This window comes from Lissotriton helveticus, chromosome 2_1 (genome assembly GCF_964261635.1).
Source record: "Lissotriton helveticus chromosome 2_1, aLisHel1.1, whole genome shotgun sequence".
Lineage (NCBI taxonomy): Eukaryota > Metazoa > Chordata > Amphibia > Caudata > Salamandridae > Lissotriton > Lissotriton helveticus.
In genome coordinates, this window is record NC_136059.1 from 1766185444 (window position 1) to 1766198141 (window position 12698).

Sequence of the window (12698 nt, forward strand, 5' to 3'; positions counted from 1 at the left end):
TCACAGAATTGGATGGACTCTAGCTTCATAATGAAGTCTGTGGTATCTTGCAGGTATGACAACACCTGGCTCATAAACTCTTTCAGAAAACAATCCACATACTTCGCAATTGGCTCAAGCAGAGAACCACATCCTGCCACGATGGGTCTGCCTGGCGGATGTTCTGGGTTTTTGTGAATTTTAGGAAGTATGTAAAACATCGGTGTTTTGGGATGTTTTATTTGAAGATAATCTAGTTCTTTTGGGCCTACAAAGCCTTGATCAAAGCCGTCCTGAATCAATGCAAACAGTTCGTTCTGTAACTCTCTTGTGGGGTCTTTTCCTATTTTTCGGTAACAGGTGGGATCCTGCAGTTGTCTCATGACCTCAGCGGTGTAGTCATCAATTCCCCAAACTACTATAGCGCCGCCTTTATCGGCTTGCTTGACTACAATGGAGGAGTCGTTTTTTATATTGTTAAGGGCAATCCTCTGTTCCTTCGTGATATTGAATTTGACAAATAATGTACCTGCAGGCCAGCTTATTTTCTTATTTTCTTATTTTTTAATTTTTTTTAGCTGACATGCTTTACATCTAACCACCCACTCCACCAAAATAGGCCCCTTGTCTACCCTTAGTTCACACCTGTGCATAAGCCTGTGTCTGGAAGAAATGTGTCCTATTTTGGACTATGTTATATTGAGCTGCCGAGTCTCAGCTCTTAACTTCCACATGAATAAAGTGGATGGCCGCCCACGTGACTCCATCAGCCACGAGGCACACCCTATGAGAGAGTGTTCCCATCCCGCTGCACCCTTTAAAGGTAACAGCGCATGTGCGAAGGATTAGCGCCACGCTGAATCCCGATAGTGAGACGCGCATGCGCGAGTAATCAGCGCCCCAAGGAACGCCGCCGTTGAACGCGACTGCCGCTTGCCAAAGTAAGTTTGCCCCCAAGTTTTTTACCCCTTAGCGGTCCTTTAGAACTCCAGACCTTGTAATGCAGGTCCTTTCTGTTTTCAACCCCCAAGGGTATTAAATTAACCGAAGACCGCTGCGAGACCTGGAACCTCTATGAATTAGACGCGATAGACGCCACAGCCCGTCTTTACACGGTACTGCTTTGCCCGTGCCCATACCTAAAACATGAAACTATAGATAAGTATCTCCTGATATTTATATCTTTACTTTTTACACCCCCAGCTTACTCCGGTGAGATATTCTAAATCAAAGAAAAGAGATGGCAGACGCCACTTAACGACTATAACCGGTAAGACCCAGCCTATGTTGTTGTTAACCTCGGCCGTCTTGCATGTGTTCTAAGTATAGTCTTAGACATTTTGGTTATTACAACCTTAAGCCTTTTTAGTTTAGGCTTCACGCAGTCCTCAAAAAATTACATTCTGGGTAGCATTTAATCACGAAAACGCGGTCGAGTGGTGGCAGGCTTGCAATTCATCTCCATTGTAGTCAAGGTTGACCCCAAACGGCTTAGAGAGAATTAAATAAGACTCCTCCAGCGGAATGAATTTAATACATGTGCATTCCTGTTTCCAAGGCACCACGTATAGCGGCAAGTCAACAGCCCAGTAACTCAGCCCCATCTACCCAACAGCCAAGATGCACGTCAACAGAACTCTTTAAGGTTGGTAAGAACCTCAGTTAATTCCTAATCCCTCAACCATTAGAACTTGAGAATCAGAGGCTTATTTATAACTCTGTTATCGTTCTTGTACCTATCAGGTTAGGACACTCAAGGGTCCACTCCCTCTTTCATTGTAAAGCGACCGATCCCACCTTGAACCCGGTAAGCTGGGTTGATGACCGGTGTTGCATTGCTTAGTAGTGTGCCCTGGTGTGTTCATGTGTATTGCTCAACTAACTACTACTAGTTCACCTACTGACTTCCTCCCTCTTTCTCCCCAAAATTTTTTTCAGATTCTATTCACTGGCCCTGATGAGAATCCCTCTTGCAACTTCAGAAGGGATTCGAAACGCGTAGGCCCAGCCACCTTAGTCTACTTGGATATCCAGGTGTTTCAAATAATCCAACCTGGGATCCAGTCTCATGTACATTACCGGATAACACAAGTGTTAATGAATGATAAAGCAAATACTTTGACACATAGGAATGTACAGTTCTGATAGATTTTTTACCTTTGTTGAAATCTTTTGTAGGCTTTGGCTCTTCTGCTCTTTAAGTATTGTTTCTTCCTTCTTTTTCTTGTTACTATTTATGAATTTTCTTTTTCTGTGGTTTAAATGCATGAATCGTTTTTGGTCGTCTGTGATATGTGTGGTTTCTTGAATGATCGTTTGAATGTATGTGTAGTAATTCCATTATTTATTTGTATTTAAAAACGAGTGCTATTGTACTATGTATTGATTTTGTTAAATGCACAAAAGCAACTTTATAATAAAAAGCTATTGAAGAGCAAATTTCCCTTGCTTGAATCTGGTTTCAGGTTAAGGAAGCACATTGAAAGATAGTGAATAATTGTTTGCTTCAGTATTGGCATCTTTGTTGTGTTTATTTCAGTGCACTAGCGGCACACAGCGGCTGTCATATTTGGGGAGGTGGGAGGGAGGAGCAGCTGGGAGGCGGGGGCAGCAAGTGGGCAGTCAGGGCAGCGGGGGTGCAAGGGATGCAGCTGCGGGGCAGTGAGGGACGGTGAAGGGAACAGAAGGCAAAAAGGCACAAAAAACAATGGAAAATGAGTGTCCAGAAGGCAAGAGGGCGCAGAAATACAGGGGAAACATGAGTGGCACAGAAGGCAAAAAGGGCACAGAAATACAGGAAAAACGAGTGTCTAAGAAGGCTTAAAGGGCACAGAAATACAGGGAAAAAACCGAGTGGCACAGAATGCAAAAAGGGCACAAGAATACAGGGGCAGCTGAGAAACAGAAGGCAAAAACTGGCAGAGAGGCACGGGGGCAGCCAGGGGAACAGAAGGGAATACCGGGCTGGGAGACACGGGGTCAGCAAGGGATACAGAAGGAAAAACCGGGCAGAGACACAGGGGCAACGAGGGGTAGGGGAGGAAAAACCGGGCAGAGGCACGGGGCAGCGAGGGGTACTGAAGGAAAACCGGACTGAGAGACACGGGGACAGCGAGGGGGAATAGAGGGAGGAAAACTTGCACGGACCACAAACAGGCAGTGGGGGAAGACAGAACAACAGCAGTCACAGACACAACAATGAAATACAGGCAATACAATAAAACAATAAAGCGGAAGATGAACAAACCTACGGCCTACCACTAGCCACCAGGGATGAGGCTGTAGAACAGGCTTTTTTGGAGACCCCCCCACTAGGAGAGTCAAAGCCAGTGGTGCAGGGGACACCTAGAATCTATGGGGTTCTTCTGGCTCAAATCATACATTACCAAAGAGACCAGGACAACCAGCCGTGGAGGGAAGTAAGTTATTTATTAGCTCGAGCTAAGGACAGAGGTCCCAAAATGGTACAAAGACAATTCTACGGAGACTGCTGTTTTACTCCACAGCTTACACATATTTATAGTACTCGCAACCCCCCTTACACAATGCAGGTTTCTCATCTGTCCAGTTCTAGTTAGGCCACGTGCTTCATCAGCCTCGGGTGGCGCACTCGTGGTCAAGGAGCATGTGCCTCAGGTGGCGCAATGTTCGTTGGATCTGTCTTCCGTGCTCACATGGCGTAGTCACAGAGCATCTGTTTCTGCTTGCGCAACACACACACAGCCTCTGTCTTCCGTCACATGGTGTAGTCACAGAGTGTCTGCTTCTGCGTGCGCAACACACACAGCCTTTGTTTTCAGGACACAGATGGTGGTCACAAGTCACAGTCGCTGGTCATGAGAGGCTGAATTACCAACAGCTGACAGAATTACCAACAGCTGACAGGAAGTGGCTGAACCTCTGGTGCAACCGGAGGACAAGGTGCACGAGCAGCTTTTCAGGAGGCTCAACCACGAGGAGCAGGGGGCTAAGCAAGGGTCAACAGAGTCACGGAAAGCAATTCTTTACCAGGTTGCCAAGAGCATGGCAACACAGAATGGAGTCTTGATGGTCATTTTTAAGCACAGTTCAACAAGGCGGAGGTGGTAGCCTGCAGGTGGTGGAGGGCCTCGAACGTCCTCGGCAGCGGCGGCAGGGACACACAGGCGGTGCTGTGCGGAGGGGGAGCGACCTACCTGGTGGGGTCAAGGGTTGCTTTACAACCGGTATGCTTATTAAAACCACAGACAATATAGAAATGGATGCATTTTAAACCCATGCTCAAGCTAGTTTTAGATCGGCATGTGGCACTGTATCTGTGTTGGATGACATGCATCATAGTCTAAATAGGGGAGATCATTCTACCATTATTCTACTAGATGTCTCAGCACTTTTCGACATGCGCTCTCACTCCATTATTTTTAACTGCCTATTTGCAGTGGGTGTAATATGAAGTCTTAGGTTGGTTCAACGCATTTCTCCTTGAATATTCAGAGACTATTTCCATGCTTTCTGTTTGCTCCTCCTTGAAGGTCCTGTCACATGGAGTTCCTCAGGGCCCTTAGTTGAGAGCTAAGCATTTCAATATACATGTTACCCACCAACTATGCTAATTCACTAACTGAACTGTATGTCCTCTTATGCCAAAGACAGTCATAACTGATATAGATGAAGACCTTTCTGTCACCCAAACTCTTGTCCAGGAGTGTCTCACAGCTTTCACCAACTGGATGAGCCTCAAAATATGTAATAGTGATAAAGCTGAGGTATTGGTTTTGGGTACCACTTGACCTATTGTCTGTGAACTTGTGGCTGTCCATTATGGGCTCCCCTCATTCCTCCTTCTAAAGTAAGTAAATTGTGGTTTGTTATGACAGCTTTGCAACACTCAAACTAAAATCAATAAACTCTCCTCTGCTTCCTTGAATTCAAACTTCTAAGAAACAATCTACTCTTTTCTTCCCATTCGCTCCACAAAATGGTAGTTCATGATTTTATTGTTTCTCAGACTACTGCCCTCTCACCAATGCCACATTAGACAGTTAATTAAAAACTCTATTGCTGTTCCTAATCCTTTTGAACATTGAGATTATATGAATGATCACCTTGTTCAAATGTTTCTGGCTTCCCAACACAAACAGCAAATGTTCTACAAATGTGTTCACATCTGCCATTCTGTAATCCATGGCAATATAATATTTTCCCACCCGCTCTCTTCGATCCTCTTCAGCACACCCTCAGCATATCCCTGTGATAAATCAATCATGCACTGGTGGTCATTGCTTATTGTTACGTCACTTCAAGGGCCTCGAATTCTCTTTCAGCTGCTTTCAGAGGACATGCTAACAGCCTCACCTCTACCAATTACAAACGTTATTGCTTCCATCCCCACTCTCTGTTTAATCCATGCCTAATATGGCTAAATCTCTGAATTCAGTGACAGTATATCCTTTATAATTCTATTTTCTTTCACTGAAACGTTCTGTTTTCTAAAATAAACAAGGGTTTTTTGGTAGTGAGGATTTCAGATCCAGATTTGGGTTTCAAGTAATGGTAATGAATGAAGTCTTTAATAGTAGGGGAGGGCTGAGTCTTACTCTTACAGTTTCTAATGCTGTTAAGCCCAATTGATATTTGTTAAATGTAAGCCAAGACAAATATTTAATAAGTCTATGTCTGCTTTATCTTGTATGTCATCAGTATGCTAAAGCAAATCACCAAAGTTAGCATTTTGTTGGACGTCAACCTAAGAGTAAAGGCCATTGAGAACATTTAAAAAAATGAGGGAGCTTTGGGGCAACATAGAATTTAGTCAATGTTTTGGTGGAGGAAACAGTTATTTTTGTAATTAGCAAATCAAAACCAGTAATCTGAACACTGTTTGATAAGTAATATTGTGGACGGGGATTCAACAGTAAATAATTCTGGATTTTTATTTAATACTAGAAAGTCACAAATTTAGGGGCTCATTTATGAACTTGTGACGGAGTGCAGCACAGCAAGTCATCTTGCTGCACTGCACTGCGTGACAGGGAAAGGGCTGGAATCGCTATATTTAAGGCAATACTGTGCATTCCTGCTCTTTCCCTTGCGCTGGCGCCCTTTAGGCAGCCTAGCGCCCAAGCATGCACCCATGGACCATGGTGCACGGGTGCCTGTGTTGCATGCAGTATTGTTTTTGTCCAGTAAGGGACACCTTCCTGCACAAAAGCAATGCTCAGAGGCCTATTCCTCTTTCTATGTGTGTTGCAGAATGAGAACATAAGTACAGAATGAGAATGCAGCACACCTAGGAAGGTGTAAGATTTTGGCGCATCCCTAGGTTTACAAGTTCTTGTAAATCTAGCTATGCGTCAAAATCCATGGAAGTTGCATGGAAACAACCACGCAATGCCCATAGAATTGCTTCCCAGGGCAGAGTAACGCAGTGCAGTGATTTGCGCTGCATTGTGTTACTCCAGATTTTTGAAGCCACGCAAAGTGGCTTTGCATGGCTTAAAAAATCTGACTCAGAGGTTTGTGTCATGCATGTACTACGTTGCGTGGTGCAAACGTGACGCAACCATGTCAAAAATAAGCCCCTTACTGTTTTCAAATATATTTAATTTAACAAAAATGTTAGCTTAGCAATGATAGGCTTTGGCTTACGTGTTTTCATTTTGCACGTTTTAGGTGCATGTGATTTTCGGTGCTTGACACCATCTTGTCTTCCCCATCCCAATCTGTGCTCTGCAAACTTCAAATGTGTCCCTCACAGATTATTTCATTGTAAGCAATTCAGTAACTCAATAGTCTTGTATGCTCCGTAACACTGATGAAATGTAATATTTTCTGTTCCTGAACAAGATGGATTTTCCAACTACATACAAAACGAACGCTACTTCTCTGGTCGAACAGAGGTGCAGTTTTGAATTTTGAATGTGATGGTGTTTTCTGTGTAAAACATAGTAAAGCATATTCATTAGATGTAGAGTAGAGGTTATTTGCTGAGTGATGTTTTTACTGTTTTACTACTGGCTAATGAATCATTATTGTCTTTGTCATACCACACTGACTGAACAGTTTTCTGTGTATAAATATATCAAACCCAAAATTAGTAGACAAGCCAAGGGGCATATTATCAAGGACTGGCGATAAATATCGCAAAGCGCACTTAGCACTTGCATATTTATTGCTGGCTATCTCTGGAATTTATCGCCCGGTTTCGCGTTATCAACAACGCGCATCAGCGAGGTGATGAAAATTCCAGAGATAGTGGGGATATCCCCATTTTCCATGGTGGAAAACGGCTATATCCTCGATGATAGGGCCTGTGGTTTTAGCCACATAATCCAACCCCCATGTTAGGTATGCCGTAGTCAGGAATTTAACAGTCGACAAAATATCGCTAACCCAGCTGACAATGAGGGTTAGTGATATTTAAAATCACGTTAAGTATGCCTTAAGGCAGGAATTTAACGACTGTTAAATTCCTGCCTTAAGGCATACTTAACGTGATTTTAAATATCACTAACCCTCATTGTCAGCTGGGTTAGCGATATTTTCCCAAGGGAGTCTTGTCAGGCACGCCTCCTTTGCATCTCATTAGCGATGCGATGGGAGGCGTGCTGACAAGGGGCGTTATTGCAGGGAAACATGCACTAGCGTGTCCTTGTTGATAATGCGATAATATTATCGCCGCTCTTCGCCCGAAAACGGGCTCTAACGCGGCAATAATATTTTCGCCACCCCTTGTTGATATGCCCCCAACACTTTTCCAAATCCCTCCCAAAGAAGGACTCCATGCTAGTCTGTTTATTACTCTGAACTTAGAATATTTTCATGATCTTCTCTCCAGCCTTACTGAGCAGTTATTATGACACATGTGCCTTGATTTTCATATGACATGTGCTAGACAGTACTTGGTGCTGGCTATCCATCAGATTAGGGCTTAGTTTCTCTTGCCATTGATATTTCGTATAGTTTGATTGATTTGACTAACCAATGTCTTTTGCCATCTGCATTGATTCTTAATTTTTAATAAACCTTCACGGTTTGCACCAACCAAATATTTTGTTACGTCAATGGATTTTCTTGTGTGGATTCTCCAATGTGTACTTCTATGGGTTGATTGTAATTTGTTTTAGGGCTCTCATCTGGAATAGACTCACACATAGGTCCTATCCATCAATCATCCCTTTTGATGAAAAAACTGCCAACAAGAGCTAGGCTTTTATAAGGATCTAATGCTGTAAGAACTTTTGATCCATGTTATGGTATAGTTGACTGTGGCAAAGGCTTGGTTGGGGCTGAATTAACAAGACAAGTTTGATATTATGATCTATTATTAAGTTTTGTGTGGATTGGTTGTATTTAATCACTGATTTACAATTGAGTAGAGTAGAGTATACCATTGGCTTGTAGGTATATACTGGGAGAGCTTTTTGGGGCAGTAATGTTATTAGTTTGTAATATTCTAGTCAGACAGGCTTGGACACAGACAGATCTGAAATAGTTCTTGGATAGGCAAATATTAAAATATACCCGATAGGCCATTTTGTACCTGCACATGCATAATGGAGATACATACACCTACAAAATGATATTTATTTTTTATCTTATTGCCAAGTGACACATTTTCTTTGCTAAAAGTAATTGGGAAAGACAATTTACCCAAACGGCAACACCTATTGACTTTGCTGTTTCTTGGGTTTATTGTAGTGTCAGTGACTGCCACATTCTGCACAATGCAGAGGGAGCACAGCCACCCCACCACTCAATGAAAAATAGGAACATACTCTGTGGTTTGTTTCTCAAAGCGGGAATTATTTTTTGGTTCCGTGGGAGTTTATATCTATGAAATTGTGCATCATTAACAACGTGTGCAGTACGGATCTACACTGGAATGGTCATGTACACACTTATCTGATGTTATTGCCTTTGAAACTATTTAGCTGTAACTTATTAAAGTGCCTTTTCTGGTCTTGTGCTAATTAGCCCTTAGTTAGATCTGAACACCATCTAGTTTAAAGTAGATGTCTCATCCTGCACATTCACTGTTTTTTATTTCTGCTGCACACAGTCAAGCAAAGTATTGTTTGTATATTTCCATTGACATTGTTCTCATTGATCTTGAAGAAAGCTTTTTCATCATGGGCTCAGTAATGTTGCAACCATTCCAGGTCTCTTCTGTCTGCTTACTGTAATGCATTCATTCACAATAGTTCATTGTTGTTTTGTAACTAGTTTGTTCCCCCATCTCTGTATTACATTAGCATTTAGTGGGCTTATTAAATTTGCATTTTCAATTTGTGTATTGTACTTTATGAACTTTAAGAAAAAATATTTCTAAATGTTACAATTCCACCCTAGAACTCACTTATTAAGTCTGTAATTAATTGACTGTATTTTGATATGCTATCTGAATGCTCGGGGATATTTCTGAACTAACAAATTTCCTTTCCAGGGTTTTGTGTGTCTAATTTATGTTGGTGCCAATTGCTTCTCAGAGCACTGAAGTCACAGTGGTAGATTGCCACAGGACAGGAGCCTGTTTTAGTGAAAATTGTGTTTGACAAATTCGGCGAAGGTATTGTGCTGTTTCTATTATGTTCAACATTAGTGTTTGTTTAACCTGCTGATTTTCCCCTATTTAGGTTGAGTGGATATGATTTATTTTGTATATTTTTGTGCGTTCAGTAAGAAAAAGCTAGGTATTGCTTTTCCATTCACAGGAAATGTCATGCTTCAATTGGCTGATTAACTGAGGAATGCACTAGAATTGGTGAGGCATCACCACAAAGGTGCACTGTCATTGGTTAGTTTCTGTCAAAGTTGTGCTGTGATTGATTGACATTTGGCATATCTGTGCTGCGATTGGTTGTTGTTCACTTGATTGTTTGTGCTTTCTTTTGTATAATTTTGACAAAAAATAACGGGTGTTGTGTTGAAAAAGCCTAAAGCTCCTAACATGCCTACTACGGAAGGACAGGCGATTCCTCAGATTTCATGAGACAGACAATGAATGAGAAAAATACATTACGTAGACTTAAACAGTTTGAAACCTTGAAAAAATGGGATTGGGCGGCCACAGTAAAATAGAGAAAGAGAATGAAGAAATAGGTTACAGGGTCATTTAGATAGTGGTTATAAAGCAAGTAGAATAACCAAGAGATATTCTGCAAAGGAGATATGGTAGAGGAAGTGTGCGTTTTTCTTGCAATACTTAATGAAACAACAGATAAAAAGAAAGCTGATATGGGGGACAGAGACAAATCAAACAAAGAGCAAGATTCAGAGGAGGGGGATAACTTTTTAAATGATCTTTTGAATTCTAGACCTCTTCTGTAAACACAGCCACAAATGATCTTTACATTTGTACTTTAGATGGGTGCTTCAGGAGAGCCGAGTAAAAGTGCACAGGGATTGTCAGCGTTAGCAGTAAATAGTGAAAGAGTAACATCAAGTGAAAGTGTCTGACCTGAGAATATTAGTACTGTTCGTACTTCCATTCCTACTACTGTACCTATTGCTGCACCTGCCTCTCTCAAACCGATGGCTCTTCCTAAAGAGAAGGATGTTATTATTGGACTTCTAAAGATTAAATTAGAAGGAAGGTATTTGATCAGATAACCAACAAGGTGTACAAATGAAGCACATAATAATTTTAAGCAATTAGATAACGAATATGAGAACAGTATTGGCTAAACAAAGAATTTATAGAGACATTTTAAAGTTAGCAATAGATAAAAGAATTGGGTAATTGGGTTTAGCGACTTTGTGAGCTCACATTAGGGGTTTAGCTGAGAGAACTAAGGACTGGAGAGCCTTGAAGTACACAGAAAAGTGGAAAAAGAAAGTTACTACTGAAAAGCAAGTACAGACACAGAGAAGAAAGCAAAGGTGATTGTGCGTGATGAGGAACAAGTGAGGGTGTCAGAATTACCTTTGAGAGAGGTATCTTTATCTCAGTTGAAAACCATTCATAAAAACTCATTAAAACATCACAGTTTAATTACCCTCTGTTGGACTTGGCCCTTTTTGGCTAAAGTTCCCTAAACTTTTTGCCTTCCCCTAGACCTTTATTCTGACATGGGCCACTGCTGATCAGTGTCAAAGTGCAAGTGCTCCCTGTATAATGTGTAATGGTAATTGGTTGTCGATAATTGGAATATTGGGTTCACTAGTAAAGTGCACTATATGTGCATGGGCTGGTAATATAAATGCTACTAGTGGGTCTGCAGCACTAATTGTGTCACCGCCACCAGTAGCCTTAAAGAGAGAACACAGGCCTGCCACTGCAGTGCCTGCGCGCAGTCTGTTAAACTGCCTTGTTGTCCTGACAAGTGCACCCACTTGCCAAGCAATAGATAAAAGAATTGGGTTTAGAGACTTTGTGAGCTCACATTAATGGTTTAGCTGAGAGAACTAAGGACTGGAGAGCCTTGAAGTACACAGAAAAGTACCTTCCCTTTTTATGCACATCAGACAATCCTATAGTAGGTCCAGGGTACCCCCCCCCCCGGTCAGGGTGCAGTGTATGTCAAAGGTAGGACATAAACTGAGGTGTGTACCATGTCCTGACAGTGAAATACTCTCCATTTCGTTGTTCACTGTTGTAAGGTCATCTTGCCCATAGGACAGAATGGGGAGGCTGTGTAATATGTTTCCAGTCCATCGTCCCATAGGCTTAAGAGGGAGAGGTGAAGTTTAGTATGCCTGAACTCACAATTTAATAACACATCTTTTTGTGAAGGTGGTTTTTGCATTGTGTGTTTAGAAACCACACTTTTAGAAGTGGCTGGTGTTTTGTGTTCTAACATTTCTGTGTGTCTCTGCCTGGTTGTGGATTGACTGTGATCCAGCGCTCCTAATGAAAGACTGTCTCACCAACGCTACCTAACTCCACAATACTCATCATTAATCAAGAATCACTTACCAAGGCCCATAAACTAACGAGACAATTTCTGAGCGACTGAATCATGTGACCTAATTAAACAGAAACTATTCACAAAACTATTTACACATTTATTTACAACTGCAGTTTATCATATCTTACCATGGTTTTTAAAACATTCATCATTTAATTAAGTCACTAAGGCAAATGGATCAACTGATGGTAACAAGACCATGAATAAACAAGACCAGCTTGTTGTTTCAAAATCTCATTTATTAACTATTTATTCAAAGAAAGAGCATTTTTAATTAATTCTTTATTTATCAGCATTTTATTAGCAGCTTTTATTGAGGAAAAACATATTAGACTGGCAATTCAAAGCAAAAATCAGTTAGCATGATTAAAGTAAAATAAACAGTTTCCATTCCCTAAGTTCTATTTTCCCTGTCTGAAACTCACTTCGCCTAAATGGAAATAGTCATTAAGTCTGTTATCCTTATGTGCGCCAACAAGTCCTTCAGCACGTCACGCCCTTCAGGAATCGGAAAGCAAGAAGCACCCTCCTGCCCATGGGGGCAATTTTTATACCTTTCTGTCTAACTAATCTCACTAAAAGTATATTTTTCTCTTGCCATCCAGTGTTCTTATTGGCTGACTGATGTCAGCTCATATGGTGTCATCATCTTTTTTGAAGCCTAAATCAGACTTTTCTTAGAGTCCATTGTCTCTTATTCACAAGTCACGCAGCTTCCTCAAAACGAAACATTTTGCAAATCACAGGCTGTGACTTCCTTAGCTTGGCAATCTTTGCTGGTTCCCGTCCTTGATTCAGTCCTTCCAAGAGCACGTATAATACAATTTTCAA